This window comes from Quercus suber, unplaced genomic scaffold, assembly GCF_002906115.3.
Source record: "Quercus suber isolate HL8 unplaced genomic scaffold, Cork oak 2.0 scaffold_205, whole genome shotgun sequence".
NCBI classification, from domain to species: Eukaryota; Viridiplantae; Streptophyta; class Magnoliopsida; order Fagales; family Fagaceae; genus Quercus; species Quercus suber.
In genome coordinates this window covers 865,099-882,576 of record NW_027069663.1, presented here as the reverse complement: position 1 = coordinate 882,576, position 17,478 = coordinate 865,099, and the positions used below count along the sequence as shown (strand labels likewise).

Below are 17,478 nucleotides of genomic sequence, written 5' to 3'. Positions count from 1 at the left end.
TCCTTCATAAGGTATTTTGGGCACTTTATCTTCATATGACCAAAACCTTTACACTCATGGCATTAAATGATGGGTTTCTTATTCTTGCCCTTCCTAGAAGATTTATATTTCCTAGAAGGTTTGCCCTTATCTTTTTTCCTAAATTGAAGAAGTTTGATAATCTCATCAGTTATGAAGGTTAGATTCTGATCCTCATCCTCATCTTCATCTTCATCTTCACTTTCATCTTCATCTTCAGAGTTCTCAATCTCTTCCTCTATACCCTTAAAAGCCAAGTTTTTACTCTTTTCACCTTTTCCCATTGAGCCTAATCTCATCTCATAGGTTTGAAAGTTCCTTACAAGTTCAGTCAAAGAAAGTTGATCAATGTCCTTCACTTCTCCAATGACAGTGATCTTGGCATGGAATCTTTCAGTTAAGGACCTAAGGATTTTTCTAACAATCTTTGATTCTGCTATAGATTCTCCAAGGTTGAAGACAGAATTCACAATATCCTTGAGTTTAGCATAGAACTCATCAAAAGTCTCATCCTCCTCCATCCTTATTTTTTCAAAACTACTAGTGAGTTTTTGAAATTTCACAGTCTTTACCGCTTTGTACCTTCATAGATGGTCTCAAGAATGGTCCATGCTTCCTTGTCAACTTTCGTGGATGATATTTTCTTAAATTCCTCATTGGTCACCTCACAAAACAAAGCATTCAAGACCCTACTATTGAAATTTTCCGCTATAATTGTTACTTCATCCCAATCTACCGGCGCTTCCTTTGACTTAATTCACCCAACTTCAATAGCTTGCCATACCTGTTCACCTAGAGCCTGCAAAAATACTTTCATACAAATTTTTCAATACGCATAATTAGTTCCATCAAATAAAGGATGAATCAAAAGAGATTGTCCACAATCCATGACCAAGGGTGTCAAGGATCACACTCAGGAAATTAATCTAATCAGAGTGTACCCGCTCTGATACCACTTGTTGAGAAATTTAGACCTCGATTGATAGAATTAACAAGTTTTAAACCCCAATTGTTAATTAGATTTATTATAAATAAACCTTGTTAAATCAAACTAACATCAATATCATGTCAATATCATGCACAGCAGAAAATTAAATAAAACAAGATATGATGACTCAAGAAAACCAATGAAACAAACTAGTTTCACAGTAAAAAAAACTGGGGGGAAATCTTCCTAAAAAGCAATTCACTATAGTAAAGAGAAGTTTCAGATCTAGTACAAAACTTTTGTCCCTAGACTCTATAATCCTTGTAGATGAACTTATAGCAGAAATCTTCTACTGCTTTAGAACATCTGAACTCTTCAATATATGAACGTCACTCTTTTTTATGCACGAATCCCAGTACGTGAGTAACTAATGATGCACGACTCCCAATACGTGACTAACTCACCAACTTGAAGAAGATGTTAGCTGCAAAATTCTTCATTTCATCAACGATGAAGATTAAGAAGCATTTGGTTACAAAATCCTAAGGCACAAAAAATACAGTAGCTTCTTTCAAAGAGAATAAGGCTGCAGTCACTTTTTTGCATGTGTTCTCCTTGTATTCTCCTATGTGACAGTTTCTAAAATAAGCCTTATATATGTCTAAGGTTGTGAGAAAAAAAAAAAACTCAAACATATAATCACGAATTGGATGAAAAATAGTCCTAAAAAACTGAGTTTCATAAAACTTGACAAATACCTATCTGTCGAGCTGCTGTCGAGCCACGAGATTCGGACAACTCTTAAGTCTCGATAGAGTGCTAGTTGTTGAGATAGTTGTTGAACTTTAATGAATAGCACTTTCTGCACTTGAATCTTGAACAGACTTGCATGACTTTAATATTTGAACTTGAAACAAGATATTTTGAAGTATCAAACACATCCTAGATCTATCCAAATACAAGTAAAGTGTGTTTTGTTAAAGGATTAGCCAATTACATAACATAGTAACATATGTTCCTAACATGTGAAATACATATGTTTTAATAATTTCAACCTACAACGTCCGATTTCGATAATTGTGTATTTTATCATCAGATCACGACACCAAATAATTTTTGATATAAATGGAGCTTGAATCCTAAATCTCTTATTCAACCATTAGAAACTTTACCAGTCGAGCTAAAAAAAACTCACAACTTTTGCTTTCTTGGTAGAGATTGATGGTGACAAACTCTTTTATGAAATTATGAAATAAATTTTACAAATGAGTTTTTTTGCTTCCATATAAAAAAAATTTCATTTTTTAGCTATTAATCCAAGAAATTTATAGTGTTTCATTTTTTAGCTATTAATCCAAGAAATTTCATTTACCAAATGTGTTTCTAGTCTCTCTTTCTTTCATTTTTTTTTTTTTTTAGATATTGTATTTTTAAAAAGAAGATCATGTTTCTAACTTTAAAAACTAAAGAAAACTATTTCTCATTTTCATTCTTAAAAACAAAAAACTTGAAAATAAAAAACAAAACAAGTACCAAACATATATAGCCTTATTGTGTCCTTCCAAGAGTCTTACAACTCAACTATTAATACCTTTTGGAACTTTTAAGGAAGACATTCAAGGTTCTTTTTTTTTTTTTTTTGATAAACACACTAAAAACTATTATTAATAACAACATCACAATCCAAATACATCCTGGATAAGAGCTTGCTGAATACAGCAAGGAGTCTCTTCAATCCAAATTATATCATTGATAAGGCTTAGAGCTTGTCTTGCTAAAATATGGGCTGGCTTATTGCCTAACCTACGCACATGAGAAAAATTAACAACACCAATTTCAGAGCCTAAATCATGAATGCCTTCCACAATAGCAGCAACAGAGGTAGATGGCACTGTAATTCACTTGAGAGCATTAGAAATAGTCAAGGATTCTCCTTCCAACACCCCATCTCATAGCCCCAAATGTCTTGCCAACAACACACCAGCTTCATAGGCTTTAGTTTCAACTTCAAGCACTCCCAATGGGGCTTTAATTTTTCTGCATAATGCTGCCATTAATCTGCCTTGCAAGTCTCTTATGACTACACCAATGCCAGCCAACTTCTTTGGGGGATAAAGAGCACCATCAACATTGATTTTAAAAGAACCCAATGAAGGAGGCATCCAGGCCGAGTGTAACTATGTTTCAGCTAAGTGCAGAATCCTATTAGAAGCAGCAGCATCGTGTGAATCCATTGCAGACCAGTACTTTTGAAGATAACTTGCTGCCTAAAGAGCCACAGCCGGACCTGTTTTGCCTTCACCCCCATAATAGATTCCATTCCTATTACTCCATAATGCCTAAGTAATCATAACCAATTATGAACACTTCTCCTCCCCAACTGCATTAGTCATCATCTCAAGCCATAACAGGTCCTGAAAAGAATCAATATGAACATCCAAAGGTAGCAGGTGTAATTTCGAAGCAACCCAAGCTTCCTGTGCTTTTGGACATCCCCAAAAAATATGACCATTCATCTCAACCTTATCCTAACAGTACACACATATGTCTTCAGCAATTACATTACGCCTCCTTAACTTGACTTAGGTTGGTAAAGTGTCATGACAAGCACGCCAACAAAAATGACGCACCTTATGAGGAATGGGCAAAGACCAAAGTTTCTTTCAAAACTTCCTCAACAAACTAGCATCAAAAGTAGTTCCACCATTTCTAGATTTAAACAAACTAACTGCTGACTTATAAGCACTCCTAACAGTGATAGTTTCAACCTAAACAATTTTGTCCACTGGTAAAGTAGCACTCAAAGGAATACTTTTGATTAATTCGGCTTCATGAGCAATAATGAGGCTATCAATCACCTCAGTTTTCCACTTGGCTGTACTTGAATCTATCGAGTCAGCAACCATCGTATCAATACTCAAAAACATCCTTGGAGAAATAACACTATGAGATGAAACCCGTGGCAACCACTTATCTTGCCCAACCTTGATATTTGCTCCATTGCCAACTCTCCATCACAACCCTTCAATGACCAAGGTTTGGGCAAAAATTAAACTCCTCCATGTAGAAGAAGGATTGTGTCCAATTGAAGCATGAACAAAGTCACACGTTGGGAAATATTTAGCCTTAAGGACCCTATAAACAAGAGAATCACCAACCATTTGAAGATGCCACTCCTATTTCGCAAGTAAAGCCTTATTAAACCATTTTAAATTCTTGAATCTCATTCCTCCATCACACTTAAGCTCATATATTTTCTCCGAACTAAGCCATGCAATTTTCTTTTCCTCCTTTTTTTGATCCCGCCAAAAATTCCTAATCATCCCCATTAGTTCATCACAAAGCGAATCTGGAAGTTTGAAATAACCCATAATGTAAGTTGGAACTACTTAAGCCACTACTTTTATTAAAACTTCTTTCCCCGCCTTGGAGAGCAATTTTTCTTTCCAACCGGCCAACATTTTTCCCAATTTCTCCTTAATAGCATTGAAGGTAGTTCTTTTATTTCTCCCCACCAAAGAAGGCAAGCCAAGATACTTCTCTTGCTGCTTAATGATTTGGGCACCAAACCAATTCTTTATCTCCTCCTGAACTTCTCTTGAGGTATTACTACTAAAAAATAAAGAAGTTTTTGCATGGTTTAATTGTTGACTGGAAGCTTTCTCATATATAGCAAGCAATCGTTATAGTTCATCATACTCCTTTAACGTCGCCTTGCAAAAAACAAATGAAACAATCTTAGACCACCACTACAAGTTTTCACACCCTTCATTTGAGCCCTATCCACTACTAATTGAATCAAAGCAAACAAGCCTAGATGGAATAATGTGCCCCCACGGTGTCCCATTAATTTTAATTGAATAAGTTATCATAGAAACACATCTCATGATCAAATCTCTCATCTGGTCAACAAAGCCCAATTTCTCCATAACCTTTTCAAGCCAAACCCACTTTGTCCTATAATAAGCTTTACTCATATCTAATTTAAGAGCCATCTCCCCAACCTTACCCCCCCTTTTTTTGGCTAATATGATGCATGGTTTCAAAAGCCACCAACACATTGTCAGTAATCAACCTCCCATGGACAAAAGCACTCTGTGTATCACTAATAATCGAAGGTAAAATACGTTTCAACCTATTTGCAATAACTTTTGAAGCAATCTTGTACACAACATTGCATAAACTAATAGGCCTATAATTTGTTGTCTTCTTAGGCTCTTTAATTTTTAGGACAAGAGTTATGTGGGTTTCATTAAAATTGGGTGGAGAAATACCAAAGTTTAGAAAATCAAGTACCGTTTTAGTAACCACCGCACTACGAGTGCTCCAAAAATGTTGAAAAAACAGAAGAGGCATCCCATCAGGTCTTGGTGCCTTAAGTGGATACATTTGCTTCAAAGCTCCATTTACTTCATACTCCACAAAAGGCCAAACAAACCACTTATTCATTGCTTAAGTCACCTTAGGTTGCACAGCCAAAAGCAAATTAGAAAATTCCACTGGATTACTAGTAGAGAAAAAATCCCCAAAATACCCAATTGCTATCTCCTCCATTTTATTTTCTTCAACCTGCCATACCCTATCATCATCTGGCAAACCCTCCATTAAATTCTTTCTATGTCTAGCCGAAGCCTTGGCATGAAAGAAACTTATATTCCCATCACCATTTTGGAACCAATTAATCATTGATCATTGTCTCCACATGTCATCCTCTCTATCCAACCAACAATTCAATTCAATTCGAGTATATCTCAATGCTTCCACTATTTCCTTGGACGTGAGCTACAACTCTAACCATTTTAATTTTGTTTGAAGCTCCATTATATTCCTTTCCACATGACCAAATTCAGTAGCATTCCAAGTAGAAAATTCAACCTTGTACCTCTCCAAATAGTTGTGAAGAACCCAATCTGACTCTATCAATTGACCACTCTCCCATGCATCCTTGACAACCTTTTCACACCTCATATCCTTCAACCACATTGATTCAAATAGAAAAAAAAAAAAAAAAAAAATTGTGTCTCCTTTTCTTTCGTTGTTGAAACAAATCAAGGGATAGTGGAGAGTGATTCGAAACCTAAAAAGACAAATGGTGAAGCTTAATTGTTGGATAAAGAGACATCAATTCCAAAGTAGCCAAATCCCTATCCAATCTTTCTCATATTTGAACCCCACTAGTTGTTTGATATAGCCAAGTGAACTTAGATCCAATGAAACCCAAATCACACAATCCACAATGATCAATAGTAGACACAAAAATCTGCCATTTGCTTTTTAGGACGAATGCTTCCAACTTCCTTCTCCAAAAGACCTATAATCTCATTAAAATCACCAATAACCAGCCATGGTAAAGAAGATGTGTATTTCAGATGCTTCAATTTTACCCAAGATTCATACCTCTTAGCCGTATCCAAATGACCATAGAAACCCATAAAATGCCACCAACCAATTTCCCCACCATTCACCCATACATCAATATGATTTTGAGAAAAAGTCTTAACATCTACTCTTAACTCTTCTTTCCACAACAAAATAAGACCACCACTATTTCCAATACTAGGAATAACAAAAAAAATTTCATTTTGTATTTTTCCTTAATCAAATCCAGCCAATCTTTTTTCAACTTTATCTCCATAAGGAAGACAATAATGGGCTCTTCCTTATTAACCACCTTTGCCAAGGTATTGACTGTTCGGAGATTCCCAAGCTCCTAACAATTCGAACTTAAAACACTCATTGTGCTCGGCAGGGTTGCTGAGCAACTTTCACCGTTAGAGTAGTTGAACATACCTCAATTTTCTTTCTCTTCTCCCTTTTAAAATAATGATCTACCTTATTGTCTGTATCAGCAACCTTTCTCTTCTCACCAAGGTCAAGACCTGCTACTTCCTTCTCTACATAATTTTCTTTTTTATCAACAATACATTTCCATGTTCTTTTGGGAATACAGGTTGCCAGAAAAGAGCACTAGAAAATAAAGGATTTGTGTTTTCAATATAAAACAAGTCTCCCTTGGAATATTTTCTAGGCCTCCCACGTGTTCCTTTCTTTTCTTTAGGAGTAGTATTTCGGCCCACATTAAATTCTTTAATCTAGTTTGTCTCCAAAAAGTCCACATCATATCTGACTTCATCCCCATTTAAACCCTGATTTTCTTTTGACACGTTAATGCATGATGTGGCATGAGAAAAATTAGGGGCAGTGGCTGAAGCAATACTAGGTTTATTGGGTTTCAAATTTGAAAGCATTGGAGAGGAGTTAATCACCTGATCTAAAACTTGTAACTCCTCCTCAATATTCGGAACCACCCTTGCATCGTCCTTCTCTACCTGCAACAGCATCTCTGATAGCTTCATCGACGAAGAAACATTCCTCATCATCCAGAATCTCATTCACACTCTGAGGCACCATGTCATTCTCATTAGTAACACGGGAATCAGAGGAAGTAATCGTGTTATCAAAGCCTTGATGCAGTCCTGGAAAACCATGAGGAACCCAAGTATCTAAAGAGACCATCACACCACCAACACCACGGTTCACTACTTCATATCCTTTAACTTCAACAAAAGACTTTTTTGCCGGATTAAAGAGAGGAGCCCTAATCCACAGACCAAATTGATGTTCTTCTAATTTCAGAGTACCCTTACTTTGCAGCCAAAGCAAATAATCTTTATCATCATAAGAAACAGACCCACACCAATAACAAATATTCAACAACCTATCATACATAAAAGCAGCCCAACCTTCATTCTCCTTATCCCAATAAATTTTCCTTCCCCTGCACAAAGGCTTAGAGACATCTACAACCACCCTCACTCTCATGAAATTTGCTCCCAACATTTTGCTCAAATCTTTTGGTTTAATAACAGGTCCAATAGTCTCACCAATACTGAAAGGCGTCTCAACAGTTTGGAGAGGAAAAGGTTAATTTTGGATTTGCACCAAAAATGCTGTTATTTTAAGCCTCAACGTGTCAATAGGAACATAATCCTCAAAATTTTCAAAGAAAACAAGATGTTTGTCCAAAACCCACGATTCACCTTGAATAACTCTTTTAGCATCAACTTCCAATTCAAAAGCAAACAAACAGAATGTTTTTGCCACCAACATTGACATTGAATCCACCTTTTGTGCGCCATAAAGTTCTAAAGGTTTTTGCAATAACCTTAACATTTAGAGTTCTACGAGTGAAGAATTTCCTTGCAAGTATAAAATCCCTCTTCTTTCTATCAATCCTCAATGCAACCCGATTTTCTTCAGACTCCAACAATGATAATTTCTTCTAGCGAGTTGATAATTCCTCCATTGAATAGATTAAAATAAAGCAGGCAATGAACAAGTACTAACTGACACAATTCGAAAACAACAAATCTCCAAGCAGAAACAAATATACTAGAGAACCCACCTTCCTTCTCAAAGAGAAGGGAAACCATATACTACAAGGAAGAGAAGCATAACTACTACTACAAAGAAGCCAAACTACGCTTACTTGAGAACTTTTTCGGCTTTTTTAGAAGCCAAACTGCGCTTACTTGAGAACTTTTTCAGCTTTTTTAGGATTGCATTCAAGGTTCAAATTCTTCCTCTTTCATTGTAATTATTAAATCATTATTATTATTTTATATACGTGTGCACGCAAGCGCACGCATCAATCCATGTAACAACTTGGAACATTGGACATTTGTACCCAATGGCGAAGGGAGGGCGCAGGGGGGCATGGCCCCCTTGGCTTTTATTTTATTTTTGGAGAATCAGTTAGATAATTTTATTTAATCAGAGCTGGGAGAATATATATATATATATATATAACTTGGTCCCTGAAAAAAATATCTATCTCCGCCATTAATTCCTTTTATAAAGCCCCAAACATAAAACAGATTTTATGTACTCCATAACATAAACGGTTAGAACTTAGAACTCCTGTGCTTAGTCCAGTAAACACCCAATTAAACCATGACAACATTTACTGCACCATCTAACTATCAAGTAATTACACTAGACAACAAACAACACAAATCAGAAAACGCACAGCTACTTGCACTTTCTAAACAATTGCTGATCATTTCATACTCACTTGTTCACATGTACATGGCGTCTATATGACCAAAAAGAGAATGATGAAAAGGAATAGCCTCATCAACGGAGTGTTGATTAAGACTTTGAAAGAAACAAGCATCAAAACTCCATGGCGGTGCTACAGCCAAAACTTTCTGCATGGATAAAACTCTCATAAGCTGTTGCCGTAAGCGTCTTGTTATCTTCCCAGTTCTTAAAGTGGTTTGACAATGGCCCTTTGCATATTTTAATTTGCCGGCTTGTCAATACCATCTGTGGAAGCTTTAGAAACTCTTGAAGATCTTTTAGTGTCTGCAAGAAACATGGAGAATAAAGACCACCTAGAACTAGAAGAGGCATAATTACAGACATCTTTACAATGAGCATGTAATAAACAAATATCTATAGGACTTTATGGTTTTGGTGTCATATAGCATCTTTTAGAATTTATGAGATGAATGGATTATGTGTTTGGCCGTATGAAGTAGAATTCTCTTAGATCTTATCAACAAGTCCTTACAGTGAGGTTCATGATAAGATCCTCATGGTACAGAATGATGTGCCCAGTGCTATTGAAGTATTCTAATGCCTTGGCTATTGTCACCTGCATGTCCTCCAGATAAGCAATCAGCACTGTGGAGTTTATTGAAGGCTTGTACCTTTTTTTTTTCTTTTTTCTTTTTTTGAGAAGGAGAAGGCTTGTACTTTGAAAGTATATCAGCCTACATTAATTAAAAAGCTTTCAAGATTATCCATGAGAAAAAGAGAGAGATCTCTTCGGGTGTATGCACATGTGACTTGTGAGCTCCATTCAATAGCTTAGCTTATCAATCATAGGAATTGGCAAGCACTGGAACCATCCGATGCAATAAATTTTTTAGAAAGAGAAAGATTGCAGAAACACCCTTGCGATTGAAGTACTTTGCTATTTCTTTATGGTGCTCCATCAATCCCTGCATGAGCAATGGCAAGAAATGTTGGCTCCTTCACTATAGTCACCATGAAACTATGCATTCATATATTATACTCGAAGAAGCGTGGTCGTAAAACTTCAATACTCACAAAATAATACCTTAGCCAGAATTGCAGAAACTCTGATGATACAAATATGAAACAGATTCACATGTTCAACTACTACATCTACTGCTACTCTGCTTACCATGTTCCAGGGGAAGTAGGTTCATAAAATTTCCTAGGGTATTCCACTATGAAGTTAACATATGAGTGAAGGACAACACTACTCAATAGCTTCCAAGAACACCGTACATCCTCAATTTATCAAGTAAGTTTTGGAGTAAAACAACTTCCGCTTCACTTACATCTGTTGTCCATGGATAATGAAGTTGAAAATGTACTGGCAGCAATACTCAAAGAAAATTATTCCAGACCATATCAATAAAGCAATCAGCAAAATCTACTGTCACTCAGGTAAGAATGCTATCATATCTAATTAACAAATCGTAAGTCCAATGGCCTTCTAGCCTATTGGCATGCTGCCCCCTTTGTTGGGTAATAATATACAGGGTTCAATCCCTCCTGTTTGCCCTTAGTTCAAAAGAAGAGGACATAAGTCCGTGTAATGCATACTGATAATGTAACGTTGTTATTTACAACTATATGTTTTGTTGGCTTATATTCTGTGCCAAATTTGTTTGTAATTTTATTCAATCGTTTGTACCTTGTATTTACTGTGGGATTTCGTTGTAAGAGTTGTGTGTTAGAGAGAGAGAGAGTGTGTGAAGTCTCAAGCAATTGAAGAATGAAGTGTTTTTGCGGGTAGCTCGCGATTTAGCACCCCGCGAAGTAACTCATGTGCCCTGCACATGCTGGAATGCGAAGAGTCCAGCCAGATAGAGACAGCTGTGTCTCGCGAGTATCTCGCGGGTAAGGCCTTCCCGCGAGACATCCGCGAGACATTCTGTTCTGCCAGCTTGTCCAGTCTGATACATACTTTTTATGCCTACACTATTTATACTCACATTATCTACAAATGTTAGAGAAGAGCTTCTAAGAGAAAACCCTAGCCAAACACCTTAAGAGTTAGAGATTTTTATACTCACAATCCTCTACACATTTGTTTGGAAATTTCCTCATCTCCTACCTCTCCATTTCCATACAATTGAGAGGTTGATAACCTAAACACTTACCACACCCTTTTAGAGTGTCAAGTGAAGTTTTGGTGCTACTAAAAAGTATTGAAAGAAGCAAAGGATGGCAGACGTAACATGGAGCTTGTTACGAGATCCGGAGAGCTAGACAAGACACAGTTCCGAGAAGCCTTGTTGGAGTAGGAACTTAGAGGGCTTAGATACATCGAGTAGATTAGGCTTGGAGGGACTCTTGCTAACCCATATATCCCAACTAATTGTCTAGTGGATTGATTTCCGCTTGGAAGGCGGCAGAGAGATTTTTCGCCGAGTTATTCGGTTTCCTCTTCGATAACACGTCTCGGTGTTATCTGTGTTTGCATCTCTCTTCCTTACTCTTGTTCATTTCATTTTTACTGCTGTGTTGCTTTAAATATGGATTAGAGTAGTTGTCTTGCTTATACGCTTGTGTTTACACTATTCCGCACTTAGTATTAAGTTAGTGTAAAATCAACCAAGCCGTATCTTTGATTTGAGGGTCTAAATAGCTCTCGTGTTTTCGACACATTTTCGAACTTTCAGATAATTTGCTCTAAACCATGTGCTAATAACTCAATTTTGGAGGATGATAATCATTGTTCCTAATTTAACATGGATTGGCTCATTGGCAAAAACATACTATTAAAGCAAGGACAGTAAAGGTACCCCAATGTTCTCATTATGTTTTTTCATGCCGTATAAATGTTCAATGTTACTAGATTTTTAAAGCAATGCAGCATCAAGTCTTGTCGACACCAGAGTTTCCTACTGTTCTCCAAAAAATTTCATACATGCATACATATTTCTCAAAAATCTTATAAAGTGCATATTAGAGGACCTAGCTATCAGCAAGATTTTTTGAGCTTAAGGATGGAAGAACGATTCTGCCCCCTTCTAACTAAATCTCTTATTACCCAATGTCCATTATAATCCAACCTAGAGACCCTAACTCTCCAACATAGCCTTCTGAGTTCTCTGTTCTTGAGCTAGGAAAAAAATAAAACTAGAAGCTGCACCCTACAACTTGCACTTGCATCTCAAAGGTCGTAGCAATGATGTTTGGTCCAAACATCTCACAGCAGCAGCTCAATTGATCGGTCTTCTATTGCGCTTGTTGTTTGTCGAGGTTTAAGTGACCTTGATTGATTGGCTGCTATCAATTAATCAGTTGAGACAGCAGTTGCAGAACTGAATTGAGCAGGCTTTGAGCTTGTTTTGATTAGTGTAAAGTTCTTCACAGCAACATGCTTCAACGATGAACAGGAAGTAGCCCAGTACAATACCCTAGAAGCACAAAAGTTGTTGCAATTTCTTATTGATGTGTGTCTGTATTGTGGATGATGATGACTCTGAGAAATGGTATTTAAGTCATCCTAGAACCCTAGTGCACGACTTCCAAGGTTGCCATTACGAAGCTCAATTGATCGGTCTTCTATCAAGCTTGTTATTGAGGTTTAAGTGACCTCAGTAGATCGGCTGCTATCAAGCAATCAGTTGAGACAGCAGTTGCAGCACTGAATTGGGCAGGCTTTGAGCTTGTTTTGAATGTGTCTTCAAAAGATACCACTTGCAGATATTCTAGACACGCTAAACTAAGACTCAATTACATTAAAGGTACGTTTTGACTCAGATTTGCAACACATACAAAATATGACCCTAACACTCTAAAACTATGATAAATCAATAAGTTAATCTGATATGAGAAACTCTGCTGCTGTAATGATGTTTGGACCAATGGCTGTAAATGAATACTTGCACTTATCTATGATTTGTAATGACTTAAGTGTGGAATGATGGCTGCTTATGGTTTCACATTCAAAATAAATAGTGAATAGCAGAAATGTTTGCTTTCTACAAGAGAATCATTGATCTATTAGCTAGCCTGAATTCAAACACATTATTACCTGATTAAGCATCCACTTGAAGCCAACTGCTGCAAAGCATTGATTTTTTTCGAAGCACTACTGATGCAGGACAACCTAAGCTTTCCACCTAGATTAGTCCCACCGTAGACCTTAGGCTTCTCACCTAAGGTGTTTGGATTCACCACCAGACAAACACAATGCAATTTTTGCAAATAATCTGAATAATAATAATCATAGTCTATGAATACAAAGGAAATCATCTGGAGCTTTATATGCAGCTTTCAAGAATTACAAAGATAAGGATAAACTCTCCTAAATAAATCCTAAATAATTTTGAATACTAATCTAATAATCCTAAACAATTTCAAACACTAATCCGATAATCCTAAACAAAGGATAATGATGAACAACTAATCCTAACCAACTCAGATACCAATCCAAACTAAACAAATAACTACGTTACAATCTGAAATTATCCACTGAAAATCTAAAATGAAATATTGAAATAACATTTGGTTATGCTCCTGCATTAACTACTGAACCAATCCAAATTGTAAACTTTATCTAGAGTTTGTATAATTGAAGAAATATTGCTCCTCCTATCCTTAACAAAGAATATTTCCCCATTAGAGCTTAAATTAAAATGACTACTTAATAGGGTCTCAAACCATCCTGATCTCTGCATTGATACAATGGCAATGATTTGTACAGGATTATGTTCACACTCAGCTCTGGTAATGTACAAACAAGCAGAAATTAGCAAGTTTGGATGAAACCGCGCCACCACCCCCCCCCCCCCCCCCCCCCCCCCAAAGCTCTGGTAATGTACAAACAAGCAGAAATTAGCAAGTTTGGATGAAACCGCCCCCCCCCCCCCCCAAAAAAAAAAAAAGGAAGAAAGCAAAGAATGAATTGGATGAGTTTGATGTTTAGAAATTTAGTTTTGGTGTGGATGCTTAACTGTTTGAGACAGATTGAGTAGATATAAACACCACAGACCATTGCAAACAACAAGATCACCATCCTTAATAATAATAATAACAATGGAGATTTCTTTGGAGGCTTTATTATGAGAGTATCCTGTGACCAAAAAAGAATGGTTGCCTTCTTACCCTTTTTCTTTCATTAAAAACTAGTTTTAGTGCCACCGGCAATTCCCGTGCTTTCTTTATTAAGCTTCTAATGTAAAAGACAACAATTCAATAGACAATTTAACATGAAACTAACATAGAAATTTTCTACACGAATTTAAATAATACTCATCTCAACATAAGATATAATAACATAAATGAGAGCAACAAAAACACAGACGCATTATTGACTTAAAGTAACCAAATTAAGAGTACTCAAAGAGAGGACACAAAAGATCAATACATTGTAGACCACAGCAGCCAAATTAAGAGTAAGAAACAAACACCGAGATATGCAACACACATTTACATCAATGAAAATAAAATATTGTTCCAAAAATAAAAGGAGAAAATGGGGGAAATAAACAAGAAACAAATACCTAGATTTTAGTATAAGATAAAGAAAAACAAATTGAACAAGCAATCTTACAAAGCGTTCTAAGGAATTCAGGGGAGTACGAGTCTCTCATGTTCGGCGGCAAGGAAATCATCATGCACACATCTTAGCTCAGTATGCAAGGAATTGTGTTGATTTTGTAGCTTGGATAGAGGAAAATCCTATTATTATTGAGTCAGTTTTGGCTAAAGATGTAATGTTTTTATTTCTTCTTAATAAAGTTACAATATTATTATTAAAAAAAAAATTAAAGTTATACATACAGCCAATATATGCACAATTCATATATATATATATATATATATTTTAAAAGCACAGATATGCATTGTGTCCGTGGTCTTTAATTTCGACCAATGTAATACTTGTCTAATTTTCTAGCCAATTAGTCTAACATATGCTAACATAAAAAATCACATTCTCTAATTCCTTAGCAACTTCATCAACTAGACAACTAAATGCCATTTTTATCTATTTCTCAACAAAATAATAATAATAATAATAACTACTTTCTTCTATTCTAATCCAACCAAAAAAATTGCACATGGAAGGAAAAAAAAAATACCTTGAATGCCGAAACGGTGGGTGTGCAAAATATTGCATTAGTCGAAATGGGATGAGAATGAGTTTGAGGAAGCTGAGTGAGCGCTGTACAGTCTCCAATGCTCCCCTTCCTCTCTGATTCTACGTAGAATTTCTCTATTACCCATACTCTCCCTGTGAAATTTTTGACAGCTGAGTTGTTAGCACCCGGATTTTCTCTGTCAATCTTTCTCCCTATTCTTCCTCACTTTCTATCAGTTCTTCTCTCTTCCTCTCTCTATCTCTTTCTGTCTATTTCTCTGACTCAGTGCGAGTGTTGCACAGAACAGAACCCATTAGTTTTGTTTCAACTGTCAGGTACATGGGATAAATTTAAATATTAAAAAAAAAAAAAAAAAAAAAAAGTGCGAATGAAAAAACCAACACAAAGCATTTGCTCGCAAAAATTCATGTTTACTTTAACAAAAAAAATCTTTTTATTTTATTTTACACATTTATTTTTTAAATATTTTATGTCAGATTATTTATTTAAATATCATTTTGATCCTTACATTTTGGGTTTACAGGTAATTTGGTCCATACATTTTGATAGTAATCAATTTGACTCATACTATTTTCAACTTGCAATTAATTTGGCCCCTATCATTAACTCAATAACAAAAAATGCTTACGTGACTAATAATGTGCACATTTGGCACATTTGATAGTGACTTGGTAAATAAAATAATAAAAATAATGTTTAATAAATATTTTAAAATGCCACATTGGCATTTCCCCAATTTTAATAAAATAAAAATAATTTCAATTTTAAAAATTAAAAATTAAAATTAAAATCTTAGATTTTCTTTGTATCTTCGTGCCCCTTCTTGGCAACCAAATACAAAAATACAAATATCAGATTAGTAAATCAACACAAAGACTCAGTTCATTTGAGACACCACAACCAACNAACTAGAGTGATTTATGGACAGTACTTCAGGCCCGCGACTTCTATTTTTCTTGCCATATTTATGACATGCAACTACCCTAGTAACCATACACTTCTTCCTTAATCTCTTTCTTCTCTTTCCACTAAGAGTAACAAATAAATGATTTTCAGCATTAAAAAAATTGCACTATTCAATTCAAACTATAAAATTTTACTTCTAGTTGCTTTTCTAACCAAAACTTTTTTCTTTGTAAATTTATTTTTAATTTAACTTTCGCAACCTCCCGCCCCGTCTCCTTAAATGTCCTTTAATATAATGCTTAGGAATGACCAGCAATTTTAGGCTCCATTTGGTTGGGGTGATTTTAGGGATAGAAAATGGGGGAAAAAAGTAGAGAGAAAATAATATTTATGGTTGTTTGCTTGTTTGGTTTTGGGAGGAGAAAATGTGTGAGATTTTGGTGAGGCCTGGGTATTTTCTTTCTAGACCTACCAAAATGTATCTTTCCAACAACACACTTCTTCCTTTATCTTTTTCTTCATCTTTCCACTGTTGTATATATATATATATATATATGGATATGTTGTAATAATGATATTTGAGTTTGGAGAGTATTGTTTTATAAAGTGAAAATTCAAGTTCTAGAATTTTCTAAGTGAAATTCAAATTAAAGGATTTTCGATCGGTCGAAACTTTTGCTCGATCGATCGAAAATATAGAGAAAATAATCCTGGAGTCTCTGGATGATTCGATCGCTATTCGATTCCTATTTGATTAATCGAAAGAAACTCTCGACCGATCAAAACTCGTAAAACTAAGTTTTCTAAAACATTTTGAATGTTTGAAGATGTTTCAAGCCTTGTGAACGGTTTTATGAAACATTTTGACTCTCTATACGCGCCTTTTGATAAAATATAACCCTATGGATATAAATAGAGAGAAACACAAAAAATCTTGTGGTTATTCTCCTGAATTGCTATCTGTAGAACCCAAAAACTTGGTTGTATCTTGGGGACAAGTTTGCGATAATCCTTTAGCAATAAGAGTATGGGGGCAAATATTGTCTAAGGATAACAATTTTGTGCCTCCAAGTTATCTATTTCTGTTTGTCTTTTGTGTTATCATTATTCTTCCTTTATAATTTTGTGTATTATTCCCAACATCCACTATATTCCACAAATCTTCCTCTCTACCCAACCGAACATGTCCTATTTTTTCCTTCTTTTTTATTTTATTTAACTAATATGACCATTCAGGTTCACCTAATTGTTATATTTATATATATATATATATATATTTTAACTATCATGACCATTCAGGTTCACCTAATTGTATAATAATAATAATAATAATAATAAAGGGTTCAGTTTTATAAGATATTATTTTATTGATTTTAATTGATAATAAGTAATATTTTTGTTATTTAACGAGTTCAAAGAAATTATTTCTTATATATTATGTAATAAAGATATAAGAGTAAATTTAGACTT

The 17,478-nt window shown here is 35.3% G+C and overlaps 1 long non-coding RNA gene across 2 annotated transcripts; it reads right to left on the bottom strand.

Moving 5' to 3' along the window:
• Positions 1 to 8,987: 8,987 nt before the first annotated feature.
• On the bottom strand, positions 8,988 to 15,442 carry LOC111987746 (uncharacterized). 2 transcript variants are annotated; one of them, XR_010631269.1, is made up of 3 exons: positions 15,082 to 15,442; positions 9,522 to 9,954; positions 8,988 to 9,313 (listed from the first exon to the last, which is right to left on the bottom strand). It is a non-coding gene; the product is annotated as an uncharacterized LOC111987746 (long non-coding RNA). The 2 variants fall into 2 exon arrangements; XR_010631268.1 differs by having other exon boundaries at positions 8,988 to 9,954.
• Positions 15,443 to 17,478: the final 2,036 nt, after the last annotated feature.